The 16,378-nt window shown below is 41.9% G+C and overlaps 28 non-coding genes across 28 annotated transcripts; all 28 read right to left on the reverse strand.

Moving 5' to 3' along the window:
- Positions 1 to 444: 444 nt before the first annotated feature.
- On the reverse strand, positions 445 to 535 carry TRNAY-GUA (transfer RNA tyrosine (anticodon GUA)). The gene is given in 2 exon segments: positions 445 to 480; positions 499 to 535. It is a non-coding gene; the product is annotated as a tRNA-Tyr (tRNA).
- A 187-nt stretch (positions 536 to 722) lies between these two features.
- Positions 723 to 813, reverse strand: TRNAY-GUA (transfer RNA tyrosine (anticodon GUA)). The gene is given in 2 exon segments: positions 723 to 758; positions 777 to 813. It is a non-coding gene; the product is annotated as a tRNA-Tyr (tRNA).
- A 188-nt stretch (positions 814 to 1,001) lies between these two features.
- On the reverse strand, positions 1,002 to 1,092 carry TRNAY-GUA (transfer RNA tyrosine (anticodon GUA)). The gene is given in 2 exon segments: positions 1,002 to 1,037; positions 1,056 to 1,092. It is a non-coding gene; the product is annotated as a tRNA-Tyr (tRNA).
- Positions 1,093 to 1,280: 188 nt separating this feature from the next.
- TRNAY-GUA (transfer RNA tyrosine (anticodon GUA)) lies at positions 1,281 to 1,371 on the reverse strand. The gene is given in 2 exon segments: positions 1,281 to 1,316; positions 1,335 to 1,371. It is a non-coding gene; the product is annotated as a tRNA-Tyr (tRNA).
- A 368-nt stretch (positions 1,372 to 1,739) lies between these two features.
- On the reverse strand, positions 1,740 to 1,830 carry TRNAY-GUA (transfer RNA tyrosine (anticodon GUA)). Its single transcript is given in 2 exon segments — positions 1,740 to 1,775; positions 1,794 to 1,830. It is a non-coding gene; the product is annotated as a tRNA-Tyr (tRNA).
- A 492-nt stretch (positions 1,831 to 2,322) lies between these two features.
- On the reverse strand, positions 2,323 to 2,413 carry TRNAY-GUA (transfer RNA tyrosine (anticodon GUA)). The gene is given in 2 exon segments: positions 2,323 to 2,358; positions 2,377 to 2,413. It is a non-coding gene; the product is annotated as a tRNA-Tyr (tRNA).
- A 187-nt stretch (positions 2,414 to 2,600) lies between these two features.
- On the reverse strand, positions 2,601 to 2,691 carry TRNAY-GUA (transfer RNA tyrosine (anticodon GUA)). Its single transcript is given in 2 exon segments — positions 2,601 to 2,636; positions 2,655 to 2,691. It is a non-coding gene; the product is annotated as a tRNA-Tyr (tRNA).
- Positions 2,692 to 2,879: 188 nt separating this feature from the next.
- On the reverse strand, positions 2,880 to 2,970 carry TRNAY-GUA (transfer RNA tyrosine (anticodon GUA)). The gene is given in 2 exon segments: positions 2,880 to 2,915; positions 2,934 to 2,970. It is a non-coding gene; the product is annotated as a tRNA-Tyr (tRNA).
- A 341-nt stretch (positions 2,971 to 3,311) lies between these two features.
- On the reverse strand, positions 3,312 to 3,402 carry TRNAY-GUA (transfer RNA tyrosine (anticodon GUA)). Its single transcript is given in 2 exon segments — positions 3,312 to 3,347; positions 3,366 to 3,402. It is a non-coding gene; the product is annotated as a tRNA-Tyr (tRNA).
- Positions 3,403 to 4,200: 798 nt separating this feature from the next.
- Positions 4,201 to 4,291, reverse strand: TRNAY-GUA (transfer RNA tyrosine (anticodon GUA)). Its single transcript is given in 2 exon segments — positions 4,201 to 4,236; positions 4,255 to 4,291. It is a non-coding gene; the product is annotated as a tRNA-Tyr (tRNA).
- Positions 4,292 to 4,785: 494 nt separating this feature from the next.
- On the reverse strand, positions 4,786 to 4,876 carry TRNAY-GUA (transfer RNA tyrosine (anticodon GUA)). The gene is given in 2 exon segments: positions 4,786 to 4,821; positions 4,840 to 4,876. It is a non-coding gene; the product is annotated as a tRNA-Tyr (tRNA).
- Positions 4,877 to 5,674: 798 nt separating this feature from the next.
- On the reverse strand, positions 5,675 to 5,765 carry TRNAY-GUA (transfer RNA tyrosine (anticodon GUA)). Its single transcript is given in 2 exon segments — positions 5,675 to 5,710; positions 5,729 to 5,765. It is a non-coding gene; the product is annotated as a tRNA-Tyr (tRNA).
- A 1,660-nt stretch (positions 5,766 to 7,425) lies between these two features.
- Positions 7,426 to 7,516, reverse strand: TRNAY-GUA (transfer RNA tyrosine (anticodon GUA)). The gene is given in 2 exon segments: positions 7,426 to 7,461; positions 7,480 to 7,516. It is a non-coding gene; the product is annotated as a tRNA-Tyr (tRNA).
- A 340-nt stretch (positions 7,517 to 7,856) lies between these two features.
- TRNAY-GUA (transfer RNA tyrosine (anticodon GUA)) lies at positions 7,857 to 7,947 on the reverse strand. The gene is given in 2 exon segments: positions 7,857 to 7,892; positions 7,911 to 7,947. It is a non-coding gene; the product is annotated as a tRNA-Tyr (tRNA).
- Positions 7,948 to 8,565: 618 nt separating this feature from the next.
- On the reverse strand, positions 8,566 to 8,656 carry TRNAY-GUA (transfer RNA tyrosine (anticodon GUA)). Its single transcript is given in 2 exon segments — positions 8,566 to 8,601; positions 8,620 to 8,656. It is a non-coding gene; the product is annotated as a tRNA-Tyr (tRNA).
- A 466-nt stretch (positions 8,657 to 9,122) lies between these two features.
- TRNAY-GUA (transfer RNA tyrosine (anticodon GUA)) lies at positions 9,123 to 9,213 on the reverse strand. Its single transcript is given in 2 exon segments — positions 9,123 to 9,158; positions 9,177 to 9,213. It is a non-coding gene; the product is annotated as a tRNA-Tyr (tRNA).
- Positions 9,214 to 9,679: 466 nt separating this feature from the next.
- Positions 9,680 to 9,770, reverse strand: TRNAY-GUA (transfer RNA tyrosine (anticodon GUA)). The gene is given in 2 exon segments: positions 9,680 to 9,715; positions 9,734 to 9,770. It is a non-coding gene; the product is annotated as a tRNA-Tyr (tRNA).
- A 466-nt stretch (positions 9,771 to 10,236) lies between these two features.
- Positions 10,237 to 10,327, reverse strand: TRNAY-GUA (transfer RNA tyrosine (anticodon GUA)). Its single transcript is given in 2 exon segments — positions 10,237 to 10,272; positions 10,291 to 10,327. It is a non-coding gene; the product is annotated as a tRNA-Tyr (tRNA).
- Positions 10,328 to 10,515: 188 nt separating this feature from the next.
- Positions 10,516 to 10,606, reverse strand: TRNAY-GUA (transfer RNA tyrosine (anticodon GUA)). The gene is given in 2 exon segments: positions 10,516 to 10,551; positions 10,570 to 10,606. It is a non-coding gene; the product is annotated as a tRNA-Tyr (tRNA).
- Positions 10,607 to 11,100: 494 nt separating this feature from the next.
- On the reverse strand, positions 11,101 to 11,191 carry TRNAY-GUA (transfer RNA tyrosine (anticodon GUA)). Its single transcript is given in 2 exon segments — positions 11,101 to 11,136; positions 11,155 to 11,191. It is a non-coding gene; the product is annotated as a tRNA-Tyr (tRNA).
- Positions 11,192 to 11,657: 466 nt separating this feature from the next.
- TRNAY-GUA (transfer RNA tyrosine (anticodon GUA)) lies at positions 11,658 to 11,748 on the reverse strand. Its single transcript is given in 2 exon segments — positions 11,658 to 11,693; positions 11,712 to 11,748. It is a non-coding gene; the product is annotated as a tRNA-Tyr (tRNA).
- A 466-nt stretch (positions 11,749 to 12,214) lies between these two features.
- On the reverse strand, positions 12,215 to 12,305 carry TRNAY-GUA (transfer RNA tyrosine (anticodon GUA)). Its single transcript is given in 2 exon segments — positions 12,215 to 12,250; positions 12,269 to 12,305. It is a non-coding gene; the product is annotated as a tRNA-Tyr (tRNA).
- Positions 12,306 to 12,771: 466 nt separating this feature from the next.
- TRNAY-GUA (transfer RNA tyrosine (anticodon GUA)) lies at positions 12,772 to 12,862 on the reverse strand. Its single transcript is given in 2 exon segments — positions 12,772 to 12,807; positions 12,826 to 12,862. It is a non-coding gene; the product is annotated as a tRNA-Tyr (tRNA).
- Positions 12,863 to 13,328: 466 nt separating this feature from the next.
- TRNAY-GUA (transfer RNA tyrosine (anticodon GUA)) lies at positions 13,329 to 13,419 on the reverse strand. The gene is given in 2 exon segments: positions 13,329 to 13,364; positions 13,383 to 13,419. It is a non-coding gene; the product is annotated as a tRNA-Tyr (tRNA).
- A 188-nt stretch (positions 13,420 to 13,607) lies between these two features.
- TRNAY-GUA (transfer RNA tyrosine (anticodon GUA)) lies at positions 13,608 to 13,698 on the reverse strand. Its single transcript is given in 2 exon segments — positions 13,608 to 13,643; positions 13,662 to 13,698. It is a non-coding gene; the product is annotated as a tRNA-Tyr (tRNA).
- A 341-nt stretch (positions 13,699 to 14,039) lies between these two features.
- On the reverse strand, positions 14,040 to 14,130 carry TRNAY-GUA (transfer RNA tyrosine (anticodon GUA)). Its single transcript is given in 2 exon segments — positions 14,040 to 14,075; positions 14,094 to 14,130. It is a non-coding gene; the product is annotated as a tRNA-Tyr (tRNA).
- Positions 14,131 to 14,624: 494 nt separating this feature from the next.
- On the reverse strand, positions 14,625 to 14,715 carry TRNAY-GUA (transfer RNA tyrosine (anticodon GUA)). Its single transcript is given in 2 exon segments — positions 14,625 to 14,660; positions 14,679 to 14,715. It is a non-coding gene; the product is annotated as a tRNA-Tyr (tRNA).
- A 341-nt stretch (positions 14,716 to 15,056) lies between these two features.
- TRNAY-GUA (transfer RNA tyrosine (anticodon GUA)) lies at positions 15,057 to 15,147 on the reverse strand. The gene is given in 2 exon segments: positions 15,057 to 15,092; positions 15,111 to 15,147. It is a non-coding gene; the product is annotated as a tRNA-Tyr (tRNA).
- Between the last annotated feature and the right edge of the window lie 1,231 nt (positions 15,148 to 16,378).

Here is a 16,378-nt window from a genome sequence, read left to right on the forward strand (position 1 = left end):
CGACGAAAAAAGTGTCCGTCCAGCCGGATTTGAACCAGCGATCTATGGATAACTTTGTTAATCGCCCTCTACAGTCCACCGCTCTACCAACTGAGCTATCGACGGATGAGGAGCGTGAAATTATGTTTTAATGAAAAATGTCCGTCGAGCCAGATTTGAACCAGCGACCTATGGATAACTTTGCCAATCGCCCTCTACAGTCCACCGCTCTACCAACTGAGCAATCGACGGATGAGGAGCGTGAAATTATATTTAAATTCAATTATTTAATATTATAAACGATGAAAAAAATGTCCGTCGAGCCGGTTTTGAACCAGCGACCTATGGATAATTTTGTCAATCGCCCTCTACAGTCCACCGCTCTACCAACTGAGCTATCGAAGGGTGAGAAACGAGAAATTATGTTGTAATTCAATTAATTAATATTATAAACGATGAAAAATGTCCGTCGAGCCGGATTTGAACCAGCGACCTATGGATAACTTTGTTAATCGCCCTCTACAGTCCACCGCTCTACCAACTGAGCTATCGACGGATGAGGAGCGTGAAATTATGTTGTAATAAAAATGTCCGTCGAGCCAGATTTGAACCACCGACTTCTGGATAACTCTGTCAGTCGCCCTCTACAGTCCACCGCTCTACCAACTGAGCTAACGACGGATGAAGAGCGTTAAATTATATTTAAATTCAATTATTTAATACTATAAACGATGCAAAAAATGTCCGTCGAGCCGGATTTGAACCAGCGACCTATGGATAACTTTGTTAATCGCCCTCTACAGTCCACCGCTCTACCAACTGAGCTATCGACGGATGAGGAGCGTTAAATTATGTTGTAATGAAAAATGTCCGTCGAGCCCGATTTGAACCACCGACTTCTGGATAACTCTGCCACTCGCCCTCTACAGTCCACCGCTCTACCAACTGAGCTATCGACGGTTGAGGAGAGTGAAATTATATTTAAATTCAATTATTTAATATTATAAACGATGAAAATAATGTCCGTCGAGCCGGATTTGAACCAGCGACCTATGGATAACTTTGTTAATCGCCCTCTACAGTCCACCGCTCTACCAACTGAGCTATCGACGGATGAGGAGCGTTAAATTATGTTGTAATGAAAAATGTCCGTCGACCCCGATTTGAACCACCGACTTCTGGATAACTCTGCCACTCGCCCTCTACAGTCCACCGCTCTACCAACTGAGCTATCGACGGTTGAGGAGAGTGAAATTATATTTAAATTCAATTATTTAATATTATAAACGATGAAAATAATGTCCGTCGAGCCGGATTTGAACCAGCGACCTATGGATAACTTTGTTAATCGCCCTCTACAGTCCACCGCTCTACCAACTGAGCTATCGACGGATGAGGAGCGTCAAATTATATTTAAATTCAAATATTTAATATTAAAAACGACGAAAAAAGTGTCCGTCGAGCCGGATTTGAACCACCGACCTATGGATAACTCTGTCACTCGCCCTCTACAGTCCACCGCTCTACCAACTGAGCTATCGACGGATGAGGAGAGTGAAAATATATTTAAATTCAATTATTTAATATTATAAACGATGAAAATAATGCCCGTCGAGCCGGATTTGAACCACCGACCTATGGATAACATTGTTAATCGCCCTCTACAGTCCACCGCTCTACCAACTGAGCAATCGACGGATGAGGAGCGTGAAATTATATTTAAATTCAATTATTTAATATTATAAACGATGAAAAAAATGTCCGTCGAGCCGGTTTTGAACCAGCGACCTATGGATAACTTTGTTAATCGCCCTCTACAGTCCACCGCTCTACCAACTGAGCTATCGACGGATGAGGAGCGTGAAATTATATTTAAATTCAAATATTTAATATTAAAAACGACGAAAAAAGTGTCCGTCCAGCCGGATTTGAACCAGCGATCTATGGATAACTTTGTTAATCGCCCTCTACAGTCCACCGCTCTACCAACTGAGCTATCGACGGATGAGGAGCGTGAAATTATGTTTTAATGAAAAATGTCCGTCGAGCCAGATTTGAACCAGCGACCTATGGATAACTTTGCCAATCGCCCTCTACAGTCCACCGCTCTACCAACTGAGCAATCGACGGATGAGGAGCGTGAAATTATATTTAAATTCAATTATTTAATATTATAAACGATGAAAAAAATGTCCGTCGAGCCGGTTTTGAACCAGCGACCTATGGATAATTTTGTCAATCGCCCTCTACAGTCCACCGCTCTACCAACTGAGCTATCGAAGGGTGAGAAACGAGAAATTATGTTGTAATTCAATTAATTAATATTATAAACGATGAAAAATGTCCGTCGAGCCGGATTTGAACCAGCGACCTATGGATAACTTTGTTAATCGCCCTCTACAGTCCACCGCTCTACCAACTGAGCTATCGACGGATGAGGAGCGTGAAATTATGTTGTAATAAAAATGTCCGTCGAGCCAGATTTGAACCACCGACTTCTGGATAACTCTGTCAGTCGCCCTCTACAGTCCACCGCTCTACCAACTGAGCTAACGACGGATGAAGAGCGTTAAATTATATTTAAATTCAATTATTTAATACTATAAACGATGCAAAAAATGTCCGTCGAGCCGGATTTGAACCAGCGACCTATGGATAACTTTGTTAATCGCCCTCTACAGTCCACCGCTCTACCAACTGAGCTATCGACGGATGAGGAGCGTTAAATTATGTTGTAATGAAAAATGTCCGTCGAGCCCGATTTGAACCACCGACTTCTGGATAACTCTGCCACTCGCCCTCTACAGTCCACCGCTCTACCAACTGAGCTATCGACGGAGGAGGAGAGTGAAATTATATTTAAATTCAATTATTTAATATTATAAACGATGAAAATAATGTCCGTCGAGCCGGATTTGAACCAGCGACCTATGGATAACTTTGTTAACCGCCCTCTACAGTCCACCGCTCTACCAACTGAGCTATCGACGGATGAGGAGCGTGAAATTATATTTAAATTCAAATATTTAATATTAAAAACGACGAAAAAAGTGTCCGTCGAGCCGGATTTGAACCACCGACCTATGGATAACTTTGTTAATCGCCCTCTACAGTCCACCGCTCTACCAACTGAGCTATCGACGGATGAGGAGCGTTAAATTATGTTGTAATGAAAAATGTCCGTCGACCCCGATTTGAACCACCGACTTCTGGATAACTCTGCCACTCGCCCTCTACAGTCCACCGCTCTACCAACTGAGCTATCGACGGTTGAGGAGAGTGAAATTATATTTAAATTCAATTATTTAATATTATAAACGATGAAAATAATGTCCGTCGAGCCGGATTTGAACCAGCGACCTATGGATAACTTTGTTAATCGCCCTCTACAGTCCACCGCTCTACCAACTGAGCTATCGACGGATGAGGAGCGTCAAATTATATTTAAATTCAAATATTTAATATTAAAAACGACGAAAAAAGTGTCCGTCGAGCCGGATTTGAACCACCGACCTATGGATAACTCTGTCACTCGCCCTCTACAGTCCACCGCTCTACCAACTGAGCTATCGACGGATGAGGAGAGTGAAAATATATTTAAATTCAATTATTTAATATTATAAACGATGAAAATAATGCCCGTCGAGCCGGATTTGAACCACCGACCTATGGATAACTTTGTTAATCGCCCTCTACAGTCCACCGCTCTACCAACTGAGCTATCGACGGATGAGGAGCGTGAAATTATATTTAAATTCAAATATTTAATATTAAAAACGACGAAAAAAGTGTCCGTCCAGCCGGATTTGAACCAGCGATCTATGGATAACTTTGTTAATCGCCCTCTACAGTCCACCGCTCTACCAACTGAGCTATCGACGGATGAGGAGCGTGAAATTATGTTTTAATGAAAAATGTCCGTCGAGCCAGATTTGAACCAGCGACCTATGGATAACTTTGTCAATCGCCCTCTACAGTCCACCGCTCTACCAACTGAGCAATCGACGGATGAGGAGCGTGAAATTATATTTAAATTCAATTATTTAATATTATAAACGATGAAAAAAATGTCCGTCGAGCCGGTTTTGAACCAGCGACCTATGGATAATTTTGTCAATCGCCCTCTACAGTCCACCGCTCTACCAACTGAGCTATCGAAGGGTGAGAAACGAGAAATTATGTTGTAATTCAATTAATTAATATTATAAACGATGAAAAATGTCCGTCGAGCCGGATTTGAACCAGCGACCTATGGATAACTTTGTTAATCGCCCTCTACAGTCCACCGCTCTACCAACTGAGCTATCGACGGATGAAGAGCGTGAAATTATATTTAAATTCAAATATTTAATATTAAAAACGACGAAAAAAGTGTCCGTCGAGCCGGATTTGAACCACCGACCTATGGATAACTTTGTTAATCGCCCTCTACAGTCCACCGCTCTACCAACTGAGCTATCGACGGATGAGGAGCGTGAAATTATATTTAAATTCAAATATTTAATATTAAAAACGACGAAAAAAGTGTCCGTCGAGCCGGATTTGAACCACCGACCTATGGATAACTTTGTTAATCGCCCTCTACAGTCCACCGCTCTACCAACTGAGCTATCGACGGATGAGGAGCGTTAAATTATGTTGTAATGAAAAATGTCCGTCGACCCCGATTTGAACCACCGACTTCTGGATAACTCTGCCACTCGCCCTCTACAGTCCACCGCTCTACCAACTGAGCTATCGACGGTTGAGGAGAGTGAAATTATATTTAAATTCAATTATTTAATATTATAAACGATGAAAATAATGTCCGTCGAGCCGGATTTGAACCAGCGACCTATGGATAACTTTGTTAATCGCCCTCTACAGTCCACCGCTCTACCAACTGAGCTATCGACGGATGAGGAGCGTCAAATTATATTTAAATTCAAATATTTAATATTAAAAACGACGAAAAAAGTGTCCGTCGAGCCGGATTTGAACCACCGACCTATGGATAACTCTGTCACTCGCCCTCTACAGTCCACCGCTCTACCAACTGAGCTATCGACGGATGAGGAGAGTGAAAATATATTTAAATTCAATTATTTAATATTATAAACGATGAAAATAATGCCCGTCGAGCCGGATTTGAACCACCGACCTATGGATAACTTTGTTAATCGCCCTCTACAGTCCACCGCTCTACCAACTGAGCTATCGACGGATGAGGAGCGTGAAATTATATTTAAATTCAAATATTTAATATTAAAAACGACGAAAAAAGTGTCCGTCCAGCCGGATTTGAACCAGCGATCTATGGATAACTTTGTTAATCGCCCTCTACAGTCCACCGCTCTACCAACTGAGCTATCGACGGATGAGGAGCGTGAAATTATGTTTTAATGAAAAATGTCCGTCGAGCCAGATTTGAACCAGCGACCTATGGATAACTTTGTCAATCGCCCTCTACAGTCCACCGCTCTACCAACTGAGCAATCGACGGATGAGGAGCGTGAAATTATATTTAAATTCAATTATTTAATATTATAAACGATGAAAAAAATGTCCGTCGAGCCGGTTTTGAACCAGCGACCTATGGATAATTTTGTCAATCGCCCTCTACAGTCCACCGCTCTACCAACTGAGCTATCGAAGGGTGAGAAACGAGAAATTATGTTGTAATTCAATTAATTAATATTATAAACGATGAAAAATGTCCGTCGAGCCGGATTTGAACCAGCGACCTATGGATAACTTTGTTAATCGCCCTCTACAGTCCACCGCTCTACCAACTGAGCTATCGACGGATGAAGAGCGTGAAATTATGTTGTAATAAAAATGTCCGTCGAGCCAGATTTGAACCACCGACTTCTGGATAACTCTGTCACTCGCCCTCTACAGTCCACCGCTCTACCAACTGAGCTATCGACGGATGAGGAGCGTGAAATTATATTTAAATTGAATTATTTAATATTATAAATAATGAAAAAATGTCCGTCGAGCCGGTTTTGAACCAGCGACCTATGGATAACTTTGTCAATCGCCCTCTACAGTCCACCGCTCTACCAACTGAGCAATCGACGGATGAGGAGCGTGAAATTATATTGAAATTGATTTATTTAATATTATAAACAATGAAAAAAATGTCCGTCGAGCCGGTTTTGAACAAGCGACCTATGGATAACTTTGTCAATCGCTCTCTACAGTCCACCGCTCTACCAATTGAGCTATCGACGGATGAGGAGCGTGAATTTATATTTTAATTCAATTAATTAATATTATAAACGATGAAAAAAATGTCCGTCGAGCCGGATTTCAACCAGCAAACTATGGATATTTTGTTAATCGCCCTCTACAGTCCACCGCTCTACCAACTGAGCTATCGACGGATGAGGAGCGTGAAATTATATTTAAATTCAAATATTTAATATTAAAAACGACGAAAAAAGTGTCCGTCGAGCCGGATTTGAACCACCGACCTATGGATAACTCTGTCACTCGCCCTCTACAGTCCACCGCTCTACCAACTGAGCTATCGACGGATGAGGAGCGTTAAATTATGTTGTAATGAAAAATGTCCGTCGACCCCGATTTGAACCACCGACTTCTGGATAACTCTGCCACTCGCCCTCTACAGTCCACCGCTCTACCAACTGAGCTATCGACGGTTGAGGAGAGTGAAATTATATTTAAATTCAATTATTTAATATTATAAACGATGAAAATAATGTCCGTCGAGCCGGATTTGAACCAGCGACCTATGGATAACTTTGTTAATCGCCCTCTACAGTCCACCGCTCTACCAACTGAGCTAACGACGGATGAGGAGCGTCAAATTATATTTAAATTCAAATATTTAATATTAAAAACGACGAAAAAAGTGTCCGTCGAGCCGGATTTGAACCACCGACCTATGGATAACTCTGTCACTCGCCCTCTACAGTCCACCGCTCTACCAACTGAGCTATCGACGGATGAGGAGAGTGAAAATATATTTAAATTCAATTATTTAATATTATAAACGATGAAAATAATGCCCGTCGAGCCGGATTTGAACCACCGACCTATGGATAACTTTGTTAATCGCCCTCTACAGTCCACCGCTCTACCAACTGAGCAATCGACGGATGAGGAGCGTGAAATTATATTTAAATTCAATTATTTAATATTATAAACGATGAAAAAAATGTCCGTCGAGCCGGATTTCAACCAGCAAACTATGGATATTTTGTTAATCGCCCTCTACAGTCCACCGCTCTACCAACTGAGCTATCGACGGATGAGGAGCGTGAAATTATGTTTTAATGAAAAATGTCCGTCGAGCCAGATTTGAACCAGCGACCTATGGATAACTTTGTCAATCGCCCTCTACAGTCCACCGCTCTACCAACTGAGCAATCGACGGATGAGGAGCGTGAAATTATATTTAAATTCAATTATTTAATATTATAAACGATGAAAAAAATGTCCGTCGAGCCGGTTTTGAACCAGCGACCTATGGATAACTTTGTTAATCGCCCTCTACAGTCCACCGCTCTACCAACTGAGCTATCGACGGATGAGGAGCGTGAAATTATGTTGTAATAAAAATGTCCGTCGAGCCAGATTTGAACCACCGACTTCTGGATAACTCTGTCACTCGCCCTCTACAGTCCACCGCTCTACCAACTGAGCTATCGACGGATGAGGAGCGTGAAATTATATTTAAATTGAATTATTTAATATTATAAATAATGAAAAAAATGTCCGTCGAGCCGGTTTTGAACCAGCGACCTATGGATAACTTTGTCAATCGCCCTCTACAGTCCACCGCTCTACCAACTGAGCAATCGACGGATGAGGAGCGTGAAATTATATTGAAATTGATTTATTTAATATTATAAACAATGAAAAAAATGTCCGTCGAGCCGGTTTTGAACCAGCGACCTATGGATAACTTTGTCAATCGCTCTCTACAGTCCACCGCTCTACCAATTGAGCTATCGACGGATGAGGAGCGTGAATTTATATTTTAATTCAATTAATTAATATTATAAACGATGAAAAAAATGTCCGTCGAGCCGGATTTCAACCAGCAAACTATGGATATTTTGTTAATCGCCCTCTACAGTCCACCGCTCTACCAACTGAGCTATCGACGGATGAGGAGCGTTAAATTAAGTTGTAATGAAAAATGTCCGTCGAGCCCGATTTGAACCACCGACTTCTGGATAACTCTGCCACTCGCCCTCTACAGTCCACCGCTCTACCAACTGAGCTATCGACGGTTGAGGAGAGTGAAATTATATTTAAATTCAATTATTTAATATTATAAACGATGAAAAAAATGTCCGTCGAGCCGGTTTTCAACCAGCAAACTATGGATATTTTGTTAATCGCCCTCTACAGTCCACCGCTCTACCAACTGAGCTATCGACGGATGAGGAGCGTTAAATTAAGTTGTAGTGAAAAATGTCCGTCGAGCCCGATTTGAACCACCGACTTCTGGAAAACTCTGCCACTCGCCCTCTACAGTCCACCGCTCTACCAACTGAGCTATCGACAGTTGAGGAGAGTGAAATTATATTTAAATTCAATTATTTAATATTATAAACGATGAAAATAATGTCCGTCGAGCCGGATTTGAACCAGCGACCTATGGATAACTTTATTAATCGCCCTCTACAGTCCACCGCTCTACCAACTGAGCTATCGACGGATGAAGAGCGTGAAATTATGTTTTAATGAAAAATGTCCGTCGAGCCAGATTTGAACCAGCGACCTATGGATAACTTTGTCAATCGCCCTCTACAGTCCACCGCTCTACCAACTGAGCAATCGACGGATGAGGAGCGTGAATTTATATTTTAATTCAATTAATTAATATTATAAACGATGAAAAAAATGTCCGTCGAGCCGGATTTCAACCAGCAAACTATGGATATTTTGTTAATCGCCCTCTACAGTCCACCGCTCTGCCAACTGAGATATTGATGGACGAGGAGCGTGAAATTATGATGTAATTAAAAATGTCCGACGAGCCAGATTTGAACCACCGACTTCTGGATAACTCTGTCAGTCGCCCTCTACAGTCCACCGCTCTACCAACTGAGCTAACGACGGATGAAGAGCGTTAAATTATATTTAAATTCAATTATTTAATACTATAAACGATGCAAAAAATGTCCGTCGAGCCGGATTTGAACCAGCGACCTATGGATAACTTTGTTAATCGCCCTCTACAGTCCACCGCTCTACCAACTGAGCTATCGACGGATGAGGAGCGTTAAATTATGTTGTAATGAAAAATGTCCGTCGAGCCCGATTTGAACCACCGACTTCTGGATAACTCTGCCACTCGCCCTCTACAGTCCACCGCTCTACCAACTGAGCTATCGACGGTTGAGGAGAGTGAAATTATATTTAAATTCAATTATTTAATATTATAAACGATGAAAAAAATGTCCGTCGAGCCGGATTTCAACCAGCAAACTATGGATATTTTGTTAATCGCCCTCTACAGTCCACCGCTCTACCAACTGAGCTATCGACGGATGAGGAGCGTTAAATTAAGTTGTAATGAAAAATGTCCGTCGAGCCCGATTTGAACCACCGCCTTCTGGATAACTCTGCCACTCGCCCTCTACAGTCCACCGCTCTACCAACTGAGCTATCGACGGTTGAGGAGAGTGAAATTATATTTAAATTCAATTATTTAATATTATAAACGATGAAAATAATGTCCGTCGAGCCGGATTTGAACCAGCGACCTATGGATAACTTTGTTAATCGCCCTCTACAGTCCACCGCTCTACCAACTGAGCTATCGACGGATGAGGAGCGTGAAATTATGTTTTAATGAAAAATGTCCGTCGAGCCAGATTTGAACCAGCGACCTATGGATAACTTTGTCAATCGCCCTCTACAGTCCACCGCTCTACCAACTGAGCAATCGACGGATGAGGAGCGTGAATTTATATTTTAATTCAATTAATTAATATTATAAACGATGAAAAAAATGTCCGTCGAGCCGGATTTCAACCAGCAAACTATGGATATTTTGTTAATCGCCCTCTACAGTCCACCGCTCTGCCAACTGAGATATTGATGGACGAGGAGCGTGAAATTATGATGTAATTAAAAATGTCCGACGAGCCAGATTTGAACCACCGACTTCTGGATAACTCTGTCAGTCGCCCTCTACAGTCCACCGCTCTACCAACTGAGCTAACGACGGATGAAGAGCGTTAAATTATATTTAAATTCAATTATTTAATACTATAAACGATGCATAAAATGTCCGTCGAGCCGGATTTGAACCAGCGACCTATGGATAACTTTGTTAATCGCCCTCTACAGTCCACCGCTCTACCAACTGAGCTATCGACGGATGAGGAGCGTTAAATTATGTTGTAATGAAAAATGTCCGTCGAGCCCGATTTGAACCACCGACTTCTGGATAACTCTGCCACTCGCCCTCTACAGTCCACCGCTCTACCAACTGAGCTATCGACGGAGGAGGAGAGTGAAATTATATTTAAATTCAATTATTTAATATTATAAACGATGAAAATAATGTCCGTCGAGCCGGATTTGAACCAGCGACCTATGGATAACTTTGTTAATCGCCCTCTACAGTCCACCGCTCTACCAACTGAGCTATCGACGGATGAGGAGCGTGAAATTATATTTAAATTCAAATATTTAATATTAAAAACGACGAAAAAAGTGTCCGTCGAGCCGGATTTGAACCACCGACCTATGGATAACTCTGTCACTCGCCCTCTACAGTCCACCGCTCTACCAACTGAGCTAACGACGGATGAGGAGCTTTAAATTATATTTAAATTCAATTATTTAATACTATAAACGATGCAAAAAATGTCCGTCCAGCCGGATTTGAACCAGCGATCTATGGATAACTTTGTTAATCGCCCTCTACAGTCCACCGCTCTACCAACTGAGCTATCGACGGATGAGGAGCGTTAAATTATGTTGTAATGAAAAATGTCCGTCGAGCCCGATTTGAACCACCGACTTCTGGATAACTCTGCCACTCGCCCTCTACAGTCCACCGCTCTACCAACTGAGCTATCGACGGTTGAGGAGAGTGAAATTATATTTAAATTCAATTATTTAATATTATAAACGATGAAAATAATGTCCGTCGAGCCGGATTTGAACCAGCGACCTATGGATAACTTTGTTAATCGCCCTCTACAGTCCACCGCTCTACCAACTGAGCTATCGACGGATGAGGAGCGTGAAATTATGTTGTAATGAAAAATGTTCGTCGAGCCCGATTTGAACCACCGACTTCTGGATAACTCTGCCACTCGCCCTCTACAGTCCACCGCTCTACCAACTGAGCTATCGACGGTTGAGGAGAGTGAAATTATATTTAAATTCAATTATTTAATATTATAAACGATGAAAAAAATGTCCGTCGAGCCGGTTTTCAACCAGCAAACTATGGATATTTTGTTAATCGCCCTCTACAGTCCACCGCTCTACCAACTGAGCTATCGACGGATGAAGAGCGTTAAATTAAGTTGTAGTGAAAAATGTCCGTCGAGCCCGATTTGAACCACCGACTTCTGGAAAACTCTGCCACTCGCCCTCTACAGTCCACCGCTCTACCAACTGAGCTATCGACGGTTGAGGAGAGTGAAATTATATTTAAATTCAATTATTTAATATTATAAACGATGAAAATAATGTCCGTCGAGCCGGATTTGAACCAGCGACCTATGGATAACTTTGTTAATCGCCCTCTACAGTCCACCGCTCTACCAACTGAGCTATCGACGGATGAAGAGCGTGAAATTATGTTTTAATGAAAAATGTCCGTCGAGCCAGATTTGAACCAGCGACCTATGGATAACTTTGTCAATCGCCCTCTACAGTCCACCGCTCTACCAACTGAGCAATCGACGGATGAGGAGCGTGAATTTATATTTTAATTCAATTAATTAATATTATAAACGATGAAAAAAATGTCCGTCGAGCCGGATTTCAACCAGCAAACTATGGATATTTTGTTAATCGCCCTCTACAGTCCACCGCTCTGCCAACTGAGATATTGATGGACGAGGAGCGTGAAATTATGATGTAATTAAAAATGTCCGACGAGCCAGATTTGAACCACCGACTTCTGGATAACTCTGTCAGTCGCCCTCTACAGTCCACCGCTCTACCAACTGAGCTAACGACGGATGAAGAGCGTTAAATTATATTTAAATTCAATTATTTAATACTATAAACGATGCAAAAAATGTCCGTCGAGCCGGATTTGAACCAGCGACCTATGGATAACTTTGTTAATCGCCCTCTACAGTCCACCGCTCTACCAACTGAGCTATCGACGGATGAGGAGCGTTAAATTATGTTGTAATGAAAAATGTCCGTCGAGCCCGATTTGAACCACCGACTTCTGGATAACTCTGCCACTCGCCCTCTACAGTCCACCGCTCTACCAACTGAGCTATCGACGGTTGAGGAGAGTGAAATTATATTTAAATTCAATTATTTAATATTATAAACGATGAAAAAAATGTCCGTCGAGCCGGATTTCAACCAGCAAACTATGGATATTTTGTTAATCGCCCTCTACAGTCCACCGCTCTACCAACTGAGCTATCGACGGATGAGGAGCGTTAAATTAAGTTGTAATGAAAAATGTCCGTCGAGCCCGATTTGAACCACCGCCTTCTGGATAACTCTGCCACTCGCCCTCTACAGTCCACCGCTCTACCAACTGAGCTATCGACGGTTGAGGAGAGTGAAATTATATTTAAATTCAATTATTTAATATTATAAACGATGAAAATAATGTCCGTCGAGCCGGATTTGAACCAGCGACCTATGGATAACTTTGTTAATCGCCCTCTACAGTCCACCGCTCTACCAACTGAGCTATCGACGGATGAGGAGCGTGAAATTATGTTTTAATGAAAAATGTCCGTCGAGCCAGATTTGAACCAGCGACCTATGGATAACTTTGTCAATCGCCCTCTACAGTCCACCGCTCTACCAACTGAGCAATCGACGGATGAGGAGCGTGAATTTATATTTTAATTCAATTAATTAATATTATAAACGATGAAAAAAATGTCCGTCGAGCCGGATTTCAACCAGCAAACTATGGATATTTTGTTAATCGCCCTCTACAGTCCACCGCTCTGCCAACTGAGATATTGATGGACGAGGAGCGTGAAATTATGATGTAATTAAAAATGTCCGACGAGCCAGATTTGAACCACCGACTTCTGGATAACTCTGTCAGTCGCCCTCTACAGTCCACCGCTCTACCAACTGAGCTAACGACGGATGAAGAGCGTTAAATTATATTTAAATTCAATTATTTAATACTATAAACGATGCATAAAATGTCCGTCGAGCCGGATTTGAACCAGCGACCTATGGATAACTTTGTTAATCGCCCTCTACAGTCCACCGCTCTACCAACTGAGCTATCGACGGATGAGGAGCGTTAAATTATGTTGTAATGAAAAATGTCCGTCGAGCCCGATTTGAACCACCGACTTCTGGATAACTCTGCCACTCGCCCTCTACAGTCCACCGCTCTACCAACTGAGCTATCGACGGAGGAGGAGAGTGAAATTATATTTAAATTCAATTATTTAATATTATAAACGATGAAAATAATGTCCGTCGAGCCGGATTTGAACCAGCGACCTATGGATAACTTTGTTAATCGCCCTCTACAGTCCACCGCTCTACCAACTGAGCTATCGACGGATGAGGAGCGTGAAATTATATTTAAATTCAAATATTTAATATTAAAAACGACGAAAAAAGTGTCCGTCGAGCCGGATTTGAACCACCGACCTATGGATAACTTTGTTAATCGCCCTCTTCAGTCCACCGCTCTACCAACTGAGCTATCGACGGATGAGGAGCGTTAAATTATGTTGTAATGAAAAATGTCCGTCGACCCCGATTTGAACCACCGACTTCTGGATAACTCTGCCACTCGCCCTCTACAGTCCACCGCTCTACCAACTGAGCTATCGACGGTTGAGGAGAGTGAAATTATATTTAAATTCAATTATTTAATATTATAAACGATGAAAATAATGTCCGTCGAGCCGGATTTGAACCAGCGACCTATGGATAACTTTGTTAATCGCCCTCTACAGTCCACCGCTCTACCAACTGAGCTATCGACGGATGAGGAGCGTCAAATTATATTTAAATTCAAATATTTAATATTAAAAACGACGAAAAAAGTGTCCGTCGAGCCGGATTTGAACCACCGACCTATGGATAACTCTGTCACTCGCCCTCTACAGTCCACCGCTCTACCAACTGAGCTAACGACGGATGAGGAGCTTTAAATTATATTTAAATTCAATTATTTAATACTATAAACGATGCAAAAAATGTCCGTCCAGCCGGATTTGAACCAGCGATCTATGGATAACTTTGTTAATCGCCCTCTACAGTCCACCGCTCTACCAACTGAGCTATCGACGGATGAGGAGCGTTAAATTATGTTGTAATGAAAAATGTCCGTCGAGCCCGATTTGAACCACCGACTTCTGGATAACTCTGCCACTCGCCCTCTACAGTCCACCGCTCTACCAACTGAGCTATCGACGGTTGAGGAGAGTGAAATTATATTTAAATTCAATTATTTAATATTATAAACGATGAAAATAATGTCCGTCGAGCCGGATTTGAACCAGCGACCTATGGATAACTTTGTTAATCGCCCTCTACAGTCCACCGCTCTACCAACTGAGCTATCGACGGATGAGGAGCGTGAAATTATGTTGTAATGAAAAATGTTCGTCGAGCCAGATTTGAACCAGCAACCTATGGATAACTTTGTCAATCGCCCTCTACAGTCCACCGCTCTACCAACTGAGCAATCGACGGATGAGGAGCGTGAAATTATATTTAAATTCAATTATTTAATATTATAAACGATGAAAAAAATGTCCGTCGAGCCGGTTTTGAACCAGCGACCTATGGATAACTTTGTTAATCGCCCTCTACAGTCCACCGCTCTACCAACTGAGCTATCGACTGTTGAGGAAAGTGAAATTATATTTAAATTCAATTATTTAATATTATAAACGATGAAAATAATGTCCGTCGAGCCGGATTTGAACCAGCGACCTATGGATAACTTTGTTAATCGCCCTCTACAGTCCACCGCTCTACCAACTGAGCTATCGACGGATGAGGAGCGTGAAATTATATTTAAGTTCAAATATTTAATATTAAAAACGACGAAAAAAGTGTCCGTCGAGCCGGATTTGAACCACCGACCTATGGATAACTCTGTCACTCGCCCTCTACAGTCCACCGCTCTACCAACTGAGCTAACGACGGATGAGGAGCTTTAAATTATATTTAAATTCAATTATTTAATACTATAAACGATGCAAAAAATGTCCGTCCAGCCGGATTTGAACCAGTGAACTATGGATAACTTTGTTAATCGCCCTCTACAGTCCACCGCTCTACCAACTGAGCTATCGACGGATGAGGAGCGTTAAATTATGTTGTAATGAAAAATGTCCGTCGAGCCCGATTTGAACCACCGACTTCTGGATAACTCTGCCACTCGCCCTCTACAGTCCACCGCTCTACCAACTGAGCTATCGACGGTTGAGGAGAGTGAAATTATATTTAAATTCAATTATTTAATATTATAAACGATGAAAATAATGTCCGTCGAGCCGGATTTGAACCAGCGACCTATGGATAACTTTGTTAATCGCCCTCTACAGTCCACCGCTCTACCAAATGAGCTATCGACGGATGAGGAGCGTGAAATTATGTTGTAATGAAAAATGTCCGTCGAGCCAGATTTGAACCAGCAACCTATGGATAACTTTGTCAATCGCCCTCTACAGTCCACCGCTCTACCAACTGAGCAATCGACGGATGAGGAGCGTGAAATTATATTTAAATTCAATTATTTAATATTATAAACGATGAAAAAAATGTCCGTCGAGCCGGTTTTGAACCAGCGACCTATGGATAATTTTGTCAATCGCCCTCTACAGTCCACCGCTCTACCAACTGAGCTATCGAAGGGTGAGAAACGAGAAATTATGTTGTAATTCAATTAATTAATATTATAAACGATGAAAAATGTCCGTCGAGCCGGATTTGAACCAGCGACCTATGGATAACTTTGTTAATCGCCCTCTACAGTCCACCGCTCTACCAACTGAGCTATCGTCGGATGAGGAGCGTGAAATTATGTTGTAATAAAAATGTCCGTCGAGCCAGATTTGAACCACCGACTTCTGGATAACTCTGTCACTCGCCCTCTAGAGTCCACCGCTCTACCAACTGAGCTATCGACGGATGAGGAGCGTGAAATTATATTTAAATTGAATTATTTAATATTATAAATAATGAAAAAAATGTCCGTCGAGCCGGTTTTGAACCAGCGACC

The sequence above is a fragment of the Leiobunum rupestre genome, chromosome 11 (genome assembly GCF_980474605.1).
Source record: "Leiobunum rupestre chromosome 11, qqLeiRupe1.1.hap1, whole genome shotgun sequence".
Taxonomy (NCBI): Eukaryota; Metazoa; Arthropoda; class Arachnida; order Opiliones; family Sclerosomatidae; genus Leiobunum; species Leiobunum rupestre.